Source organism: Bidens hawaiensis, unplaced genomic scaffold (genome assembly GCF_021521415.1).
Source record: "Bidens hawaiensis isolate Kalapana, Puna unplaced genomic scaffold, B.hawaiensis_p1.1 tig00005019_1, whole genome shotgun sequence".
Classification (NCBI taxonomy): domain Eukaryota; kingdom Viridiplantae; phylum Streptophyta; class Magnoliopsida; order Asterales; family Asteraceae; genus Bidens; species Bidens hawaiensis.
In genome coordinates, this window is record NW_027491318.1 from 1,094,676 (window position 1) to 1,112,811 (window position 18,136).

An 18,136-nucleotide genomic window follows, 5' to 3' on the forward strand; every position below is an offset into this window, starting at 1 on the left:
AAGATCTGAATAATACTGCCATGCTACCATATCACCTCTCACATCTTTAGCTGGCTTGTACTTCTTCATCTGGTATGCTGACGTTCGAGCTTTCTCAATTTTCACTTCTTCACGTTCATGATATCTGAAAGTCTCGATCATCTTGTTCATCTTCTCAACATTGTGTTCAAACATACCATCCAAAGCACGTTTCCGCTTTTTATCAGTAGTGGATACATGACTTGATTCAGCAGCTTTAAACTTATTCTTTTCTTCTTGTAACCGACGTTCTGCTGCATTAAAATGTTCAGTCGTGAAGAATGGAATACCCGAGTCATTGTTATTATCTGTGTAAAACACCGGATATTCTTCAGCAGTAACATCTTCCACTTCCGCTTCTTCAAAATCAGGTACATTCTCGTGAGGAATACCTGTATCAGTACTATCTTCCATCTCCACATCCATGTTCTTACCCAATTCCTCAATCTCATCATCATTTAGATCCAGAAGCAAGGCAATTTGTTCTTTCATTAAAGAATGATCAACAAATTCTCCTTCTTCGATCTCATCAGCATTCACCATACTGTATACAATCCCATCCATTCCTACAAATAGAAGCATGTTAGCCGGAATAACATCTATTGGCTTGGCTCTCGTGTAATCTTTATATGGAACAATCTGTAGATTACTAGCTTCAGACCCACCACCAACACTCGCATCAGTCTTATTACCCGCCGATGGTATGGAACGTCCGCCCGGTTGCTGATCTTCCCCACCCCTTGCACCATCCTGATCATCTTCATTATTCTTCAACTTCTTTAATTCATCTTCTTTGGATGTTAGTTGAAGAATATCATCATCCTGCTTATCTAATTTCTCCCCCTGAGCAGCAATCAGGGCCCGAAGTTCCCTATTATCACGTTGAGCCGATAGAAGATGCCTTAGCAAATTCCGTTGCGCTAGCTCATTTGCAGCTCTGTCTGCTTGCATTTGATTTTGCTGTAAATGCAACAGATTCATCATGTGAAACCATTTAGCATGAGGAGCCATGTGATAGAAATTAGGATGCACTGGTTGCATTGGACCCTGAGGACGATTGAATGACATAAAAGAATGCTCAGGCCTCGGCAACGGTGTTGGAGTAACAGGAGTAACAGAAGTAGTTGGCTGTGGTGTTGGCATCCGTGCCAATACAGTATGTAATATGTCTCCAAAATGAGGATCAGGCCTCACAGTAGTAGCCAAAGTCAGAGTTGGAGGCATTGGAGAAGTAGGCATCTGGACAGGTGTTGGAGAACGAGGAAAATCTGACATTGTAGTAGGAGTAGGAGATCGTAGAATCTATGGAACTGGAACTGGAACTGGAGAAGCAGTAGAAGGAATAATAGGAGTAGAAACAGCAGTAGAAGGCACAAACGACTGACTCGGTATCTCAATACCCGAACCTCTTCTAACTTGTTGTTTCTTAGGTTTCTCCCCCTTTTCTGTCATCAGTTCTTTACTTTTACGCTTACGCTTCTATTCATAACTTAACTCGGCTTGTGGTCCTGGACCACCATCACCACCATCATCTCCACCATCACCACCATCACGTTCTGAATCAGAATCGTCATGAGCCCAACGATCATTAGGTGGCACGATATAATCAATATTCGCTAGATGACCAATCAAACGTTTAAACTTTGGTCGATCTGCCAAACTCTGACCTCTGTACGATCTTAAACATTGCATCGTCTCTTCATTCATACGATCGAGCTTCATCACGTCTGCTTGATCTTTTTCGAAGTCAGGCACCAGATCATTTATCATCATTTGCAAAAATCTGGGATACATTAAGAACTTATGTCTGCTGGTGATGTTTTCTTTCAAATGATAATAAACCAATTCTAAGAAATTGAGTGGTATATTAAGAACAAGGGCAACAAACACAGATTGAAGCATCACTCGGCACTCGTCAAATCCACCCTTACGTCCACCGAGACAATGAATAAATACGTGAAGCAAATACTTGTATTGTTCAGACAAGTTCGCTTTGTTGTACATAGATCTGCCCAAATCACCATTATACTTTACACGGCAAAATAATCCTCTGATCAATGCTCTATCGAACTCACATCTGTCATCAATTGTGTCATTAAATCCCAGCGAGTCTCTGATCACGCCAATATCGATCACCACCCGTTTTTCTTGAATAACCGCTTCTATCTTATTATCTTCTTCATTGAACTTAGCAGTATTCCAGAACTCTTGTATTATCTTCTGATAAACAACTGTACTGGTAGAAATGGCGTTGTAGATTCTCGAGCGAATCAGAAAACTAATCATTCCCCCGAATATAGGAGAATCTTCAAAGATCGGTTCAAGATAGGCACAAATATTATGGCTCTTGTTCCATGACAGCATGACGGGAGCTTGAATAGGTTCAGCTTGAATTTCAGGCTGTGGCTCAGGATTATTTGCTGGTTGTTGCTCGGGAACAGGGTTTTGAATATTCTCGTCAGCCATATATGTTAAATACGAGCAAACATTAGTAAAATATTCAAACATAATAATCTGATTAACAAATGTCAATCTCATTCGTTAACAGGTTTAAACGAATGAGACATTCATACATTAAATGGTACATTCGTTACAAGTAACGAATTACCTTAATCGTTAACTTATTCGTTACAATTAACGAATCAAGTTCAACATTCAAACGAATCAGCTCAGATTCATTACACTCTATTAGTTATCAAATCCTTTAACGAATCAAATCTGATTCGTTATAAAAATTAACTTATCCATTCGTTACCTTAACGAATCAGATAGTTATTCGTTAACTAATCAACAAATTAGACTATCATTCGTTAAAATGATAACGAATCTGATTTGATCCTTTGTTAAGTGGATAACGAATCAGTTTAAAATTGATATATTTGACTAAATCAAGTCAACTATTCAATTAATTTTGACTCATTATTGTCAATGACGACGAGTTTCATCCGTGAATCCTTTGAATTCCCAGCTATTTTCACAATTAAACCCAATGATGATAATTGGAAACATGTTTAAACCATCTATCAATGATCATTATTTCCAATATTCATCAAAATATAAGTTTGATAAGTTGTTAACAGTTTATTTTGTTAATCCATTAACAATCAATGTATTAACTCTAAACAACCGATAACATATCACCATTCTTAGATCATTGATCTCATCTTTCCTGTAGAATACAAAGATATCAGTCAATCTATCTGAAAAGCAGGTATAAGATTCTAAAAATTTTTTTGACAAAGTTCCGTTTATGGAGTCGATGAAATAGTGAGAAGGCGAATGAAGAGTCATTAAACCCCAATAATTTCACAACGCCCGAGGTCATTCGTTCAAATTTTGAACTAACAAATGACCTCATTCGTTAAATTATAATCCTGATTCGTTAAACCTTTCAACGAATAAGATTCTCATTCGTTAAAATTTTAACGAATCTTATATTACCTTCTTTTATTCGTTAACATTTTAACGAATAAAGAAGTTATTCGTTAATCTTTAACGAATGATACATTAAAAATTCTATTCGTTAAATGTTTAAACGAATGACCTCCATTCGTTATGCACAACGGAAGCGAATGTCTTTATAATGAATGGCTTTACATTCGTTAAACATTTTAACGAATCACTCAATTTTCCTTAGCAAATGAGATTTAAATCTCTTTTAAGGAAATAATTAATATTAAAACCAATTAGGGTTTTAACAATGAATTAAATAATCAATTAAATCCAATTTTTAAGATTTAATCGCATACATTAAAATACCCGATCAACCAAGGATCGGTAATACTTAACTTAAACGGATTTTTACATTAAAAACCACAACTGATACTAGTTGTAAATACATTAAGCACGATTAACTTAAAATTTTTAGGGGATCAATTTTTTTCTTTTGAATTTATTCGCTAGCTTGGTAAATCGAAACTAAAGCATAATTGAAAAGAAAGAAAAAATCTTTTTGGATTTTCGAAACTTTTCAAATAACAAATAACGGAAAACAATAAACGACTAAACTTTTAAAGCAGTACATATTTTTGTGAGTTGAGCAGGGAATCATATTGACGAAAATATCACTAAGTAACACTTCAATTTTGATGATTATTATACGCGTAACCCAACGATGATTGCAGATATAATTGTCCTCTTAAACTTTTCACAGACTTGTCGGAAACTTTACGATATGCCTTAATTTGGTTCAATTAGGCATGAAACCATATGTGGACCCCATCAATCAGATATAACATTTCTATCTCTTGTATAGTGAATATCACATGTTCGTTTTTCTTTTGATTTTCCAAATTTTGATTAACTGTGACTCATGCAAAAATAATAAAAAGAAAATAAAGCAGAAGGTCAAAATTTTCCCTTAAGATCGGTATGACTATACGCAAATAAGGTTCCATTTCAACAAAAATAAAAAGATAAAAATAAGTTGAAGTTGCATAAAATCTTAACCCTCAATTCGGATAATCCCGTATTATCGCGCGGAGAAAGTCCAAGATTTTATACGAAACACCAAGAAAAATAAAGCAGAATACCCAGATATTAACCCTCAGGTCGGATAATCTTATCGCACAGGAGAGGATCCAATATTTGAATAAAAATAAAGAAAAAATAAAGTTAAATTTCTTTGCAAAATAAAATAAAACAAAGCAGAATTTTCTTTAAAAATGAAAGCATGCACACACCGTAATCATTTTGACTTTTGACTTTTTTTTAAATCAGATATAGTATCAATCTTTCAAGATGTAATTCCACTAGGTTCGGCATACATTATCTTTATATCTTATCAGTTCCTATATAGTCTGTCAAGCCTGTCTTTGCATATCATATTGTTGGCCTTACGGTAATTTTTAATCTAGTTTATCCATGTACTAGATCAATCCCGTCAATGTACTATCATTTTCCCTTTTTTTGCTTCAAAACTCATTTTGAGGAGCATTTTTCAATGTTTTTGAAAATTTTCAATATTTGAATGTTTTTGGAGTTTTTAAATTTTCTCTATACAAACAGAAATCACAATATTTTTGGATTTTATATTCCCCCCCCCCTAAAAACAACAAAAATCGAAACAAAACAAAGAAAATGATTTAACCAAGCTTTTGAATTTCTTTTAAAGTTTTTAAACCATTTATACATAGCAGATATTGAAAACGTGTTTGTCAAATGCCTTAGTATAAAGATCAGCCTTTTGAAAATCTGTATGAATTTTATCAATTGATATTAATTTCTTTTCAAAACAATCACGTATAAAGTGATAACGGATTTCAATATGTTTGGTTTTCGAATGGTGAACCGGATTTTTGGTGATTGAAATTGCAGCAGAATTATCAATATAAATGGGAGTAGTAAGAAATTTCAAACCGTAATCCCGCAAGTGTTGCTGGATCCAGAGAACCTGTGAGCAGCAACTCGAGGCCGCCACATACTCCGCTTCGGCTGTTGAAGTTGAGACCGCTGTCTGCTTCTTACACTGCTAGGAAACAAGCCGGTTTCCTAAGAATTGACATCCTGCTATTGTAGATTTGAAGTTGATATTGCATCCTCCATAGTCCGAATCAGTAAAGGCGGTGAGATCGAACATATCGTCCTTGGGGTACCATAACCCGATGTCAAGATTTCCCCTCAGATAATGTAAGATGCACTTTACTGCCGCCAGGTGAGTCACTCGGGGACTCGATTGGTACCTAGCACACAAACAAACAGCAAACATGATATCAGGTCGAGATGCAGTCAAATACATAAGTGATCCGATCATAGCTCGATATAGGGTTGGATCTAAGGTATCCTCCAATTCATCCGGTGATAAATTATGACCCACGGGAAGAGGTGTTGAGGGAATTTTGCTATCGGATATCTTGAATCGGCTCATGACATCGTTCACATATGTCGTCTGATGGATAAAGATCCCGCTATCAGACTGGTGAACTTGCAAACTCAAAAAGAAACTTATCTCTCCCATCGAACTCATCTCAAATTTTGTCTGCATCGTCTTCTCAAAGTCTTTACATAAGCTGTCATCTGTCGAACCGAAAATAATATCGTCCACGTAGATTTGGACGAGGAGCAGATCATCACCCACATTCTTATAGAATAATGTACAATCCACAGTTCCTCTCTTGAACCCACTTTCAATTAGATGGTCAGACAACGTGCTGTACCAGGCTCTCGGGGCCTGATGTAAACCATAAAGAGCCTTGTTTAACCGATAAACACGCTCGGGAAAGTATGGATCCTCGAAACCAGGAGGCTGCTTCACGTACACTTCCTCATGAATAGCTCCATTCAAGAACGCCGATTTCACGTCCATTTGATAAACCTTAAAATTTTTGTAGGCTGCATAGGCAAGAAAGATACGTATAGCCTCCAGTCGTGCCACCGGAGCATATACTTCAGTGTAATCTATGCCTTCTTGTTGATTGTATCCAAGTACGACCAATCGTGCTTTGTTTCTCACGATTACCCCGCGATCGTCCTTTTTTGCACTTAAAGACCCATTTAGTTGGAATCGCCTTCTTTACGCGATCAGGTTTATCTATTAAGTCCCATACACCCAGTCTTATAAACTGTTGCAGCTCCTCCTGCATAGCTTCAACCCATGACGGTTCCTTGAGTGCCATTGCGACACTAATCGGTTCTATCTGTGAAAGGAAGCAGGTGTATTGCGCGATACTAAGGATACCCGAAGAGTGCAAATCCGCATAAGCACAAATTATCGAATCCTCGGTAGGAGATACATTACAATCAACCTGATCATCACATACATTAGCCAATTGGTGCCTTGTACGAACCCCGTCATTCACATCACCAATTATCTGATCCTGTGGATGCTGTGAATGAATCCTTAAAGAAGGATTTGTTGGAACAGATACATTATCACCCAAATTTGTGATATTCTCCTCCGCTGTGTCTAAAGAGACAGTTGTTGAATCATCACTGATTAGAATTGGATCGGTATTCTCAGGAGCTTCATCTATCATGACAAATGATGAATCCACAAAATCAGCATCATCGGAAGATTCAGAAACAACATTCGGCATTTCTGATACGTTAGGAGAGTCATTTACATGGACCGAAGAAAACCTTGGATTCGGAAGACACTGATCTTCCAAATAAGATCTAACGAGGTCTTCAGGTACTTCATCGACTGTTGATGTAAACGAATTAAATAAGCGATCGTAATCAAACATCCAATCGGGACCTGTACCAGTTGGTGGAGTCGTATAACTTTGACAATCAACGTGATACCATTCTTCCACACAACCCAAAGAAATATTGAAAATCCGCTTCTTCGGAGAGTTGTATCCCAAGAAATAACCCTCAAAAGCTTTCTCATCGAACTTTCCAAAATCTTTCTTCAAAACAGTACATGGACACCCGAATGGTTCTAAATACTTTAAGTTTGGCTTACGATTGTTCAGAAGCTCGTAACTCGTCTTCTTGAGCTTTTTTACCGTTAGTACGCGATTCAGTGTATAGCATGTCGTATTCACAGCTTCGTTCCAAAATTGAACAGGTAACTTTGAATTAGCAAGCATTGTACATGCAGCTTCAATCAGCGTACGATTCTTTCTTTCAGATACACCGTTCTGTTGAGGAACATAATGTGCACTGAACTCTTGATGAATTACTTTCTGAATGCAAAAGAAATCCAATACATTATTCCTGAATTCAGTTCCATTGTCACTACGAATTCGTCTCACTTTCAATTTGTAAAGTGATTCGATCTTTGTGATAAGATTCTGAATTAAAACAGGAGTCTGATCCTTCGATCCCATAAATAGCACCCATGAGTAGTGTGAGAAATCATCCGTCACTACTAAACAATAAAAGTCTCCAGCAATACTGGCACAGTTCACTAGACCAAAGAGATCCATATGAAGTCGTTCCAAATGAGTAAAAATCGTGTTTAATGACTTGCTTGGATGTGATTTCTTTTGTTTCCTCTTCTTGCACGCGACGCAGTGATCATTGAACTTGAAATTCTTGAGTGACACACCATCCACTAAATCCTTTGACATTAGAAAGTTCATCTTTCTTAGTGGATGTGTCCCATGCGTCTATGCCAAAGAATAGAATCTTTCTCACTTGCTTTGGATACAAAGCAAGTAGCTGAGGGCGAAACTTGTACATCATAACTCATGTCAAGTACATAAATATCATTTGATCGAGGTGATCGCATGATAACCATGTCTTCAGGAATTGTGTATCCCGGTTGAAGAATAACACATTCCTTGTCGGTGAATATGGTGGTAAATTTCTTATCGCAAATCTGTGACACGCTCAACAGATTATGATCCACCTTTTCACAATAATTAACCTTTTCAAACGTTACTTTTCCGTTTGAAACTTCTCCCTCTTTCGTAATCATTCCTCCTTGGTTACTAGCAAACGCAACATAACCCCCTTGAATATCTTTGACGTTATCCAGAAGATCCAGGTTGCCGGTGATATGCCGAGAACATCCACTATCCAATATCCATTTGTGATTAGACACAGACCGAGATGTACCCTGCACAAACAAGTAAAATGATTAGTTCAAAAAGGCTTGGGCTCTCCCTTTGATACTTTAGGAGAAACTTTTAAATTAACGCTAACATTCGGAACTTGAGAATAAGGGACGGTTTTCTTAGTTTTCTTCTTTAAGTATCCATTACGTATTCTTCCCGAATCAACATTGAACAAATTGGTTGAACACGGTTAACACATTAGGTTGCTTCATTATCCGAATCAATCCGAATAACCTTCTTCGGATTAATATTCGAATACATTATAACACACTCATCAACTTGATTTTCTTTTAAGTTTGATATTGAGTCTTTGATATCATCAATCTTTGTTTTGCACTTTTTGGATACATGACCCGGTTCACCACATTTAAAACATAATCGATAGTCCAAAGTGTTTTGTGGAAAAGCACATGTAGTCTTTGATAGCAAGGATTTATGAACATCATCTTTGGGTTTCTCAAATGTAACTTTCTTCGGTGTTTCATGTTTTAAACCCTTTCTTTTCTTATAGAATTCAAGAGTTGTTAAATTCGAAGAATTTTCCAAACCTGACGATTTTATGAACGTGATAGGTTTAAAAACATTAGTTTTTGGTTTTTCTTGAACATTTACAATTTTTGATTGATAAAATTTTTGTTCAAGCTCAATCATTTGTGAAGTGTCATCCTGAAATACACTTTCAATCATTTCAGGTTTAAGAAGATTCAAAGGAACTTCTTTGTTAGAAAACACTTTTGACAAACCCTTTAATTTAAAAACTTTTCCATTTGATGATTTTAGTTGAGGATTAACGAATCGCATCAACTCCTCATCAGACACCGAAGGCTTGTCTGATTGAGATACATTAGATTTTTCCTTAGGAATTACTTTAGGAACGTTTGATGTGTTTGAAGAAACACCCGAAGTCTTTGAACAATACACAACTTGTTCAAAATCTTTGGGTTCACAAAGAATATGATTGTCAATTGGAATATCTTTGTTTTTGACAATCACATCTGGTTCAGACAACTCCTCGATTGAACCATCTAATTCGTTTTTGGTGAAAATCTTTTTACTTTCGAAATGAATTGGTTCACGAGCAGGACCAGTTGTATCAACACTTTCAGATTTATCAGTAGACATATTTGAAAATTTTTCAACATCGGGAATGCTACTGTAATCATGTTTAAAAGAAGGTGGAATTTCGACGTAACCCAAACCTGCTTTTCCATTTTTCTTATGTGAATGATTAACCTCAATTATTTCATTCAAAAGAAATGAAGAGTCTCTGAAATTTCCAAGCTTATTATTCAATTCCATTATTTCGTTTTCAAGATTGGAAATATAGGTTCGGAGTCGAAGAATCTTCTTCAAATGTTGATCAACTTCAATAATCTTACAATGAACTTTAGCTTTAAAATCATGATTGCTTTCAGACAGTTTTTGAATTTTCTAAGTTGATTGCTCTAGCAATTTTGTCTTCTGTTTGTAGTATTCATTGATCATAAAGTGATCTTTTGTGAGTGTATTGTTCTGAGTTAATGCTGTTTCAAGTTTGGCTTTTAATACAGCACATTCAGCACAATCATTCACTTTTGATGAAGGTTCAGATACATTAGATTGAGATTTGTGACATACCTCATCAATCTTAGCCATACAAGCATAAGATTCAGCTTTCACAAAGATTGATTTAGTTTGAGACGACAGACTTTGATCAGTGTCAGTCTCAGAGTCAGACGAATCACTTCCCTCCGATACATTATCACTGCTGGCATCTTCAAATTTCTCCACTGGTTCAACAATAGCCACATTTGCTTAATTTCCCAACAAACTATGAGACCAATCAACTACTTCATTGACCACTAAAGCTTGAGTAGCAGAAGATTTGTCTTGATCACCAGATACAGCAGATTTACTCTTATCCCCACCAGATGAATTCTTTCCTGAATAACGTTCAGAATTGTGTGAGCCAGAATAGTCTTTCCTCGGCTTGTCACATTCTTTGGCAAAATGGCCAAATTCCCCGCAATTATAACATTTTACCTTCAGCTTATCAAACCCGACCCTTTTGTTCAACGTAGAAAGATCTTTTCCCGTTCGTTGCATAAACCTTTTGACTTTATGAACAATCATAGCCATGTTCCATTTTAAATCCATTAGCTCAAGATCGTGCGGGTCGATTTGATCGTAATCTTCATCTGTGAGGTCGCTCGTAGCGATCTTGCTTCTAACCAACTGTTCATAAGAAGTCATGAACGCACACACAAAAGCGAACTGTTGTTCAACTTCTTTCAGATTTACCTTAGGCAAGCTTGATGCATGAGCATTTGAGTTTGTAGTCGCACCACTAGCCATAAAACATACATTAGGTGGACTGTTTACATTAATATCCTCTTGGGATTGAGCAAAGAACGCATTGATTGGCGCTGAACTTGAAGCATTATTTGCTGGCAATGCATCTCCATAAAGTAAAGGGTTTTGGGTTGAAGACTGATGGTTTTGATTCTCCTTCAACGTATTTTGACATTTGATATCAAATTCCCTTTCTTCAATCTTGTTTATGAATTGCACAGTTGTAAGTTCAGAGTTCTGAAAGAAACCGTTCTCTTTTAACACGGACAAGAAAGTCGAATAAGAAGAAGGTAGAGCATTCTTCAGAGTATCGATCTTATCTTGTTCTGTTGGCTCAAGATCGACACTAGACATCTCAACAATCAGATGACTAAAACGGTTAATCATCTCTTCCACCGTTTCATTTTTCATCAAAATAAAATTTTGAAATTGAAATTTTACAAGAGTCTTTTTGCTTTCAAGAGTGTTTCCCAAACTTGTGGTTTTCAATGTTGTGAACAACGAAGCACAGACTTTGATAGTACTGTATTGATGAAAAATGTGTTCTGGTAAAGCCATGGTAAGAGTTGAGTATGCTTTTGTTTCACTTTCAAAATCCTTAAGTTCTTGAGTCTCATATTCTTTAAATGGTTTCAGAGTCCATCCCGCATTGTTATTACCAATCAGTGGTGCTGAATATACATCGTCGAGAAATCGGACACTACTAGAATGCACGGATCCCAAGTGAGCAGGTAAAATTACAACATTTTTCACGCATCGAATCGACTTTTTACATAGATGTAACGGACGTTTAAATTAGTGTAATCACTAGGGGTGTGCAACGGGTACAACCCGGATAGAACGAGACTGGAACTGGTTTGGAACCGGAACCGAACCTATTACAAATGGGTCGGTCCGGGTATTTAAACCGGTTTTGCGAGACGGGTTTGGCGGGTTTAACGGGTTTGATGAACCAGAACTTTTATAAGTTTGATTTGCGAAATAGTCATTAATAATGGTTTGAATTGCTTCATGTTGCCAACAAAATTTGTTGTTTTTACTTGGTTTTCTACTACAACAGAAACCTGTAACTGTAATAGCTATACAAATAAGTGAATCCGCATCGAACATCATATCATACCATCATGCTTACTTCTGTTGGGACTTATATTTTAGACCGACGTATCGAATTATTATAATTATGGGTGAAAAATAATTAATATTTTTGGTCTCAACCAAGGGTGGATGGCTTGAAGACCAAGACATGCTAGACTAGTATAAATAGATGTATTTGCTAATTTGTCTAGCATGAGTGAATAAGTGTATTGTGTGAGATCTAGGGTTTATCTCTTTGAGAGAGCCGCCGCCTCCAGGATGAGCTCTCCTGGAGGTGGCTGATCTTTACTGTATGTATGTGTGTATGTATGAGTGCTTTGTTATGACAACCTTTTGATGAATGAAATCATACTGCCACTTCTTTATATTTATGAATCGATTGCATATGTTTGTTCATCCAGCTTATTGTTCATTGTAATTGATTCAGGCTCTCTCCCAAACACCACTAATCCGTCCAAAACCCCCCTTTCAAGAGCGAATACGATTCGATCCTTGCTCAGATCCGAGCTCCACCGTTAATAACGACCATTATTCACGCTTCCGCACCGGGGCTCGGTTCTCACAATTGGTATCAGAGCAGGGTTGCCGAATCGTTCAGAATAACCGCTGAATCTGATTCATCTCGCTCTTGAATCCACCATGGACGTTAAACCGATGAGGTTTGTTGAAAAATTTTTAGGGATTTGAAATTATTTGATGATTTGGGCAAAATTTATGTGGATTGATGTTTGGGTTGATGAATCGTTCGGAGATTCAACATCAATTTCATGTTTATTTGGTCATATCGGTCTAGATCTGATGTAACAGTGTTTTTAGCTCGTTTTGGGGCAAAACTGTTATTGAAGATGATTTTCGGATCTGTAACGGCTGTTGATAGATTGAAGATAGATGGTTGATATCGAGATGACTGGGATATTGCTACAACGATTAATTTCAGATGTAGAAGCTTGGTTCTTGATCTGAAGTTTTATGTGCTTGTAACTGTTTCTGATATGAGTGTGCTGCTTAAACAGTAAAGGGAATATTGAAGAACATTGCTGCTGGTACAATCTGATATGTAGAAGTCAAGAATGAACAAGTACCAGGAGCAATCTAATCATTGTTTGTAGCAGCAGATGGAAGATGCAAAGGAAATATTCAAGCAGGTTCTGTATTGGAAAATCATTGAAATGACTAAGTGTAAAAATGACTAAGTGTTGCTTCGAGCACAACTTATCTCGAGCATATCTTATATTGAGCACATCAAGTTTGGATTCGAGCACATGAACCCCGAGCACATCCTGGTTTAAATCTATCTTTTGGTCTCGAGCACACTTTGTTCTACTCAAGCAAACCTTCTTCGAGCACACTTTGCTTTTGTGCATGCTCAGGAAAAGAAAAGAAAAACCAAGTAATTTTCGAGCATGGTCTCGAGCATACTCGATGATAGACAGAAAAAGACCCAAGTATTTTCGAGCAAGGTCTCGAGCAAGCTCGAGTAAAGATAGAAGCATGCTCGAGTAACAACAGAAAAATACAAGTGTTTTCGAGCAAGCCCTCGAGCATGCTCTCCATCATGCTCGACACAGAAAAACAAGTATTTTCTCGAGCAAGGGCCTCGAGCAAGCTTTCCAGCATGCTCGATGAAAGAAAAAGACAAGTGTTTTCTCGAGCAAGGGCCTCGAGCAAGCTTTCCAGCATGCTCGATGAAAGAAAAAGACAAGTGTTTTCTCGATCAAGGCCCTCGAGCAAGCTCCCCAGCATGCTTGAGTAAACACCGAGTATGCTCGTGAAGGGACTTTAACTTATGTGTGCTCGTGAACCGATAATCCATGCTCGTGAATGACTTACACTTGAGATTTTTGGTGTCGTTGACTGTTTGACCAAGCTGAGCTATATGGAAGATATATACCAAGGGTATTTTGGTAAATTTTATCCAATCATCAACAAGCAAAAGGAAATCAAAGCCTTATCAATTTTTTACAAACTTCATCAAAGAGCTTTACAAGAACAAGTGTTGACCAAGCTTACGGATTTTATCCCTTATGAGTATCAACCAACATAATGTTTTGTTTATCTTTGTTTATTACAGAATCAACAATCTTGATATGGATGGTCAAGGTTGTTTCACCCATACTTGATTTGAAGACGCAATTTTCAAAGACAATTGCAACGAAATTGGGGGAGTAAAAATTCTTGAATTTCATTGCAAATTGCTGGTTTCAAATCAAGTGAAAAGACTCAAGTTAAGGAAAAGTTGATCAATAATCCAAGATTCTTTAGAGATGTTTCTTTGTTTGTGAGTATGGTACGATCGAGCATGGTTTTTACTATTTTGAGCAAGGTTCTGAACCTTAAATGGTTGGTTCTTCTAAGTGTTAAAGGCTTCGAGCAAGCTACACTTCAACGAGCAAGAGTATTCTTCTATCAAGCATGGATTGCCAATCGAGCAAACAGCTTGATCATACAAGTTCTAACAAAGTGTTACGAGCACAGGATGATCGAGCACATGGGGATGAGCATGGATGCAATAAGAGGATGTCACGTGAATCAAAGCAAAGACTTCGAGCACAGTTCGGTTACCGAGCAAGATTTACATCCGAGCATGCTAAAGATTGCTGAATAAGAAAAGCTGAAGACATCAAGAAGAATGAGCTTGCTCGATGGACTTATTCGAGCAAAGCTTGAACAAGTCAAGAGGAACGAAGCTTACTCAAAGGGAATATGTATTCTTCGAAAGAGAATATATTCCAAGTAAAATCTGCTCGAAGACACTCATCGAGCATACCTAGCAAAGGAAAGGTTTGAAGATGACTTACAAGGAAAGAAACGGATTTGAAGAATGGAAGATTATTTGCTGATCACATAGAGTTGAAATTCGATGGCATCGGTCTAAGGGGGAGATTGCTGGGACTTATATTTTAGACCGACGCATCGAATTATTATAATTATGGGTGAAAAATAATTAATATTTTTGGTCTCAACCAAGGGTGGATGGCTTGAAGACCAAGACATGCTAGACTAGTATAAATAGATGTATTTGCTAATTTGTCTAGCATGAGTGAATAAGTGTATTGTGTGAGATCTAGGGTTTATCTCTTTGAGAGAGCCGCTGCCTCCAGGATGAGCTCTCCTGGAGGTGGTTGATCTTTACTGTATGTATGTGTGTATGTATGAGTGCTTTGTTATGACAACCTTTTGATGAATGAAATCATACTGCCACTTCTTTATATTTATGAATCGATTGCATATGTTTGTTCATCCAGCTTATTGTTCATTGTAATCGTTCAGGCTCTCTCCCAAACACCACTCATCCGTCCAAAACCCCCCTTTCAAGAGCGAATACGATTCGATCCTTGCTCAGATCCGAGCTCCACCGTTAATAACGACCATTATTCACGCTTCAGCACCGGGGCTCGGTTCTCACAACTTCTTTACAACCTTTATGGTTGTTGCTAAATGACCCGGCTACACAAGTCAATGGTTGTTGCTAAATAACCCGGTTTCATCAATGCAAACACAACATAAGTTTATAAACTGCTGCACATGATCATTTGCAGCCGCTCATACTTAGGGATGTGCAAAAATCGGTACGATACCGGTACCGAATTCGGTACCGATTTGGTACCGTCGGTACCGAATCGGTACTAATGTTTTGAGTTTTCGGGACTGGTATGGTACGGTACCGTATTTCCCGAATTTTACCTTAAATACCGGTACCGGTACAAAAAATTTGCGATTTTCAGGATCAGGATTTTCGGCAATACATAACGTGATTAATATTAAATTATCAAATTAAAACGCATCAACTAAAACAAAACCATCCAAACTTGAGATATCCAAACAATCCAAACTTGAAATAATCCACACAAAACAAAAACCAGCCTAACTTTAAAAAATCCAAACAAAACAAAAACCAATCGGGTTTAATCTTATAAAAAAACTGAAACTTCCAACAATGTGCCACTTCAATCTTCATCTTAACAAAGCTCTCAAATTCAACTAAAAAGTGTAAAAATTAGTAGTTAAAGAAAAAATACAAGTCAAACATGAATAACAAAATATGAATAATTATCTTTACTCCATAATGATCATTTTAATCAATATCATCCTGACTTTTACGCAATTGAACCTCCATGTTTTCAAAGTACTGACCATTTAATTTTTTTTTTGTAACTATGATACTTTGATCTATCATAGCATTAGGATCTTTAGAACACCTAGGAATATGCTTAACTAATGAGATATGCCATTATTCTCTAAGTCTGTATAAAACACTTTGTTACAGTAGTTGTACCTTCCTTTTATAAGCCCATTAATATATATTTCTTTAAAATGGCCCCAGACAAAAGAAGAGTTCCTTATTTTCTTGGCTCGTCGTTTCACGGGTATTTTACTTTTGGATTTTTTTTTCATTCTCAAGTTTGCTTCCGCTATCACTGTCGTCACTCGGTATGAGTTGTGGATCTTGTGAATCAGTATCCATCTACAACAGATAATAAACAAATATAAACATCAATATATGATAATGCAATTAACAAATATAACATAAACATAAACCAAAAAACCATAAATATAAGCTTACTACATTTTATCCCCCGTATTATGGGGGTTGTTTTACATTATTCGTTTTTAATATTTATATATGTATGTTTTGATTTTAATTTTATTTGTTGTAAGAAAATTAATAATTAATATACTTGAGATGTGATGATGAAATGGTTTCACAAATAATTGATATGTTATAATCCGGTTTAAAAGCTATCTGAGTTTGGTGATACCCATTACCGTTTATTTTCTTTATTATAAATTTGTTTCTTAATTATAAATAATATCTTTTTTTTAAATAAAATAGGATATTAATTTTTAGTATATCCCTATTTTATAGGATTTTCATATCAAATAATTGGTAAGATTAATTTTTAATTTAATGAGATGTTATAACCCGTTTAAAAGCTATTTGGTCTTGGTAAGACCCATACCCATGAATTTGGGTTAAATAATTGAGAGGCCTCTATTTAAAAATCAAGCACTCTGGTGGCTTCCATAAAAAGAGGGAGCGACCACATCGCGACACGTAGGATTTTAGGGTTTTCGTTTATATATATTATATATTATTAACAAAACTAATCTGTTACTATTGATGAGCATAAACAAAGCTGTGAAAACTATCTCACATACACATACACTTTCATGAATCTAATCTAGCATTTTATGTTATTACTGAATGTTGATGAACATAAACAAAGCAAGCATGAACCATCTCATTATTATCAAACAATCACATAAACATAACCCATCTTCTTCTTATTATCAAACATCACAGCGATATAATCAGCTCATGAACAAACCAGACATAAACAAACAAAAGACCATATACGGTTTATAACGAATAGGGTTCGATTAACACAACATAAAGAAAAGAGAAAAAAACCAATCATAAGCATATTGATATATGGTTTGATTGATTGATGAGGAACGTTGGTCAAGAATATACATTTTAATGAATAGAGTTCGATTGATTGATGAACACATACCTCACAATCAAGATTAGACATTGTTGGATTATTTCAGAATCACTATGGATTATTGAAAAATCACGATTGAATCAATCATGAATTAATCAATCCGATTGATTAATTGTTGAAGAAAGAATAATATGAGTTGTCGTCACTTCACTTGCAACCCTAGATATATAATAGAAACTGCAGGTCGGGGTTTTTTGAAATTAGCATGACCTTCAGGCTTCATGGAGGAGGCACGTCGACTGATCTTCAGGTCTGACGGGGGTCACTATTTCCGGCGGGTTCATACCCGGATCGGACCGATTCCTGATTACATCTGAAATACATAACCGTAGCCCAGACATACATGCTAATACCGGTTTGGACTTTCACAGGTTATGTGAACCTGGTTCATGGGTTTGGCGGGTCTGACCCGTTTTTTGCACACCCCTAGTAATCACTGTAAATATTTATTCTCTTTCCTATTTAATTTTTTAATCAAATTTAATCTCAACCACATAATCTAACATATTTAATTAAATGTGTGGTTAAGGTTCTTAAATTCTTAAAACTCAACAAGGTTTTTAAAATTATCTCTCATATATATATAATATCGGGAACTTTTAAAAAAATGTTGTACCTCCAGAAAACACGTGCCCCGGCCGGACGCTCACTTCGCACACACTTCGGGCCACCCCTGGTTAC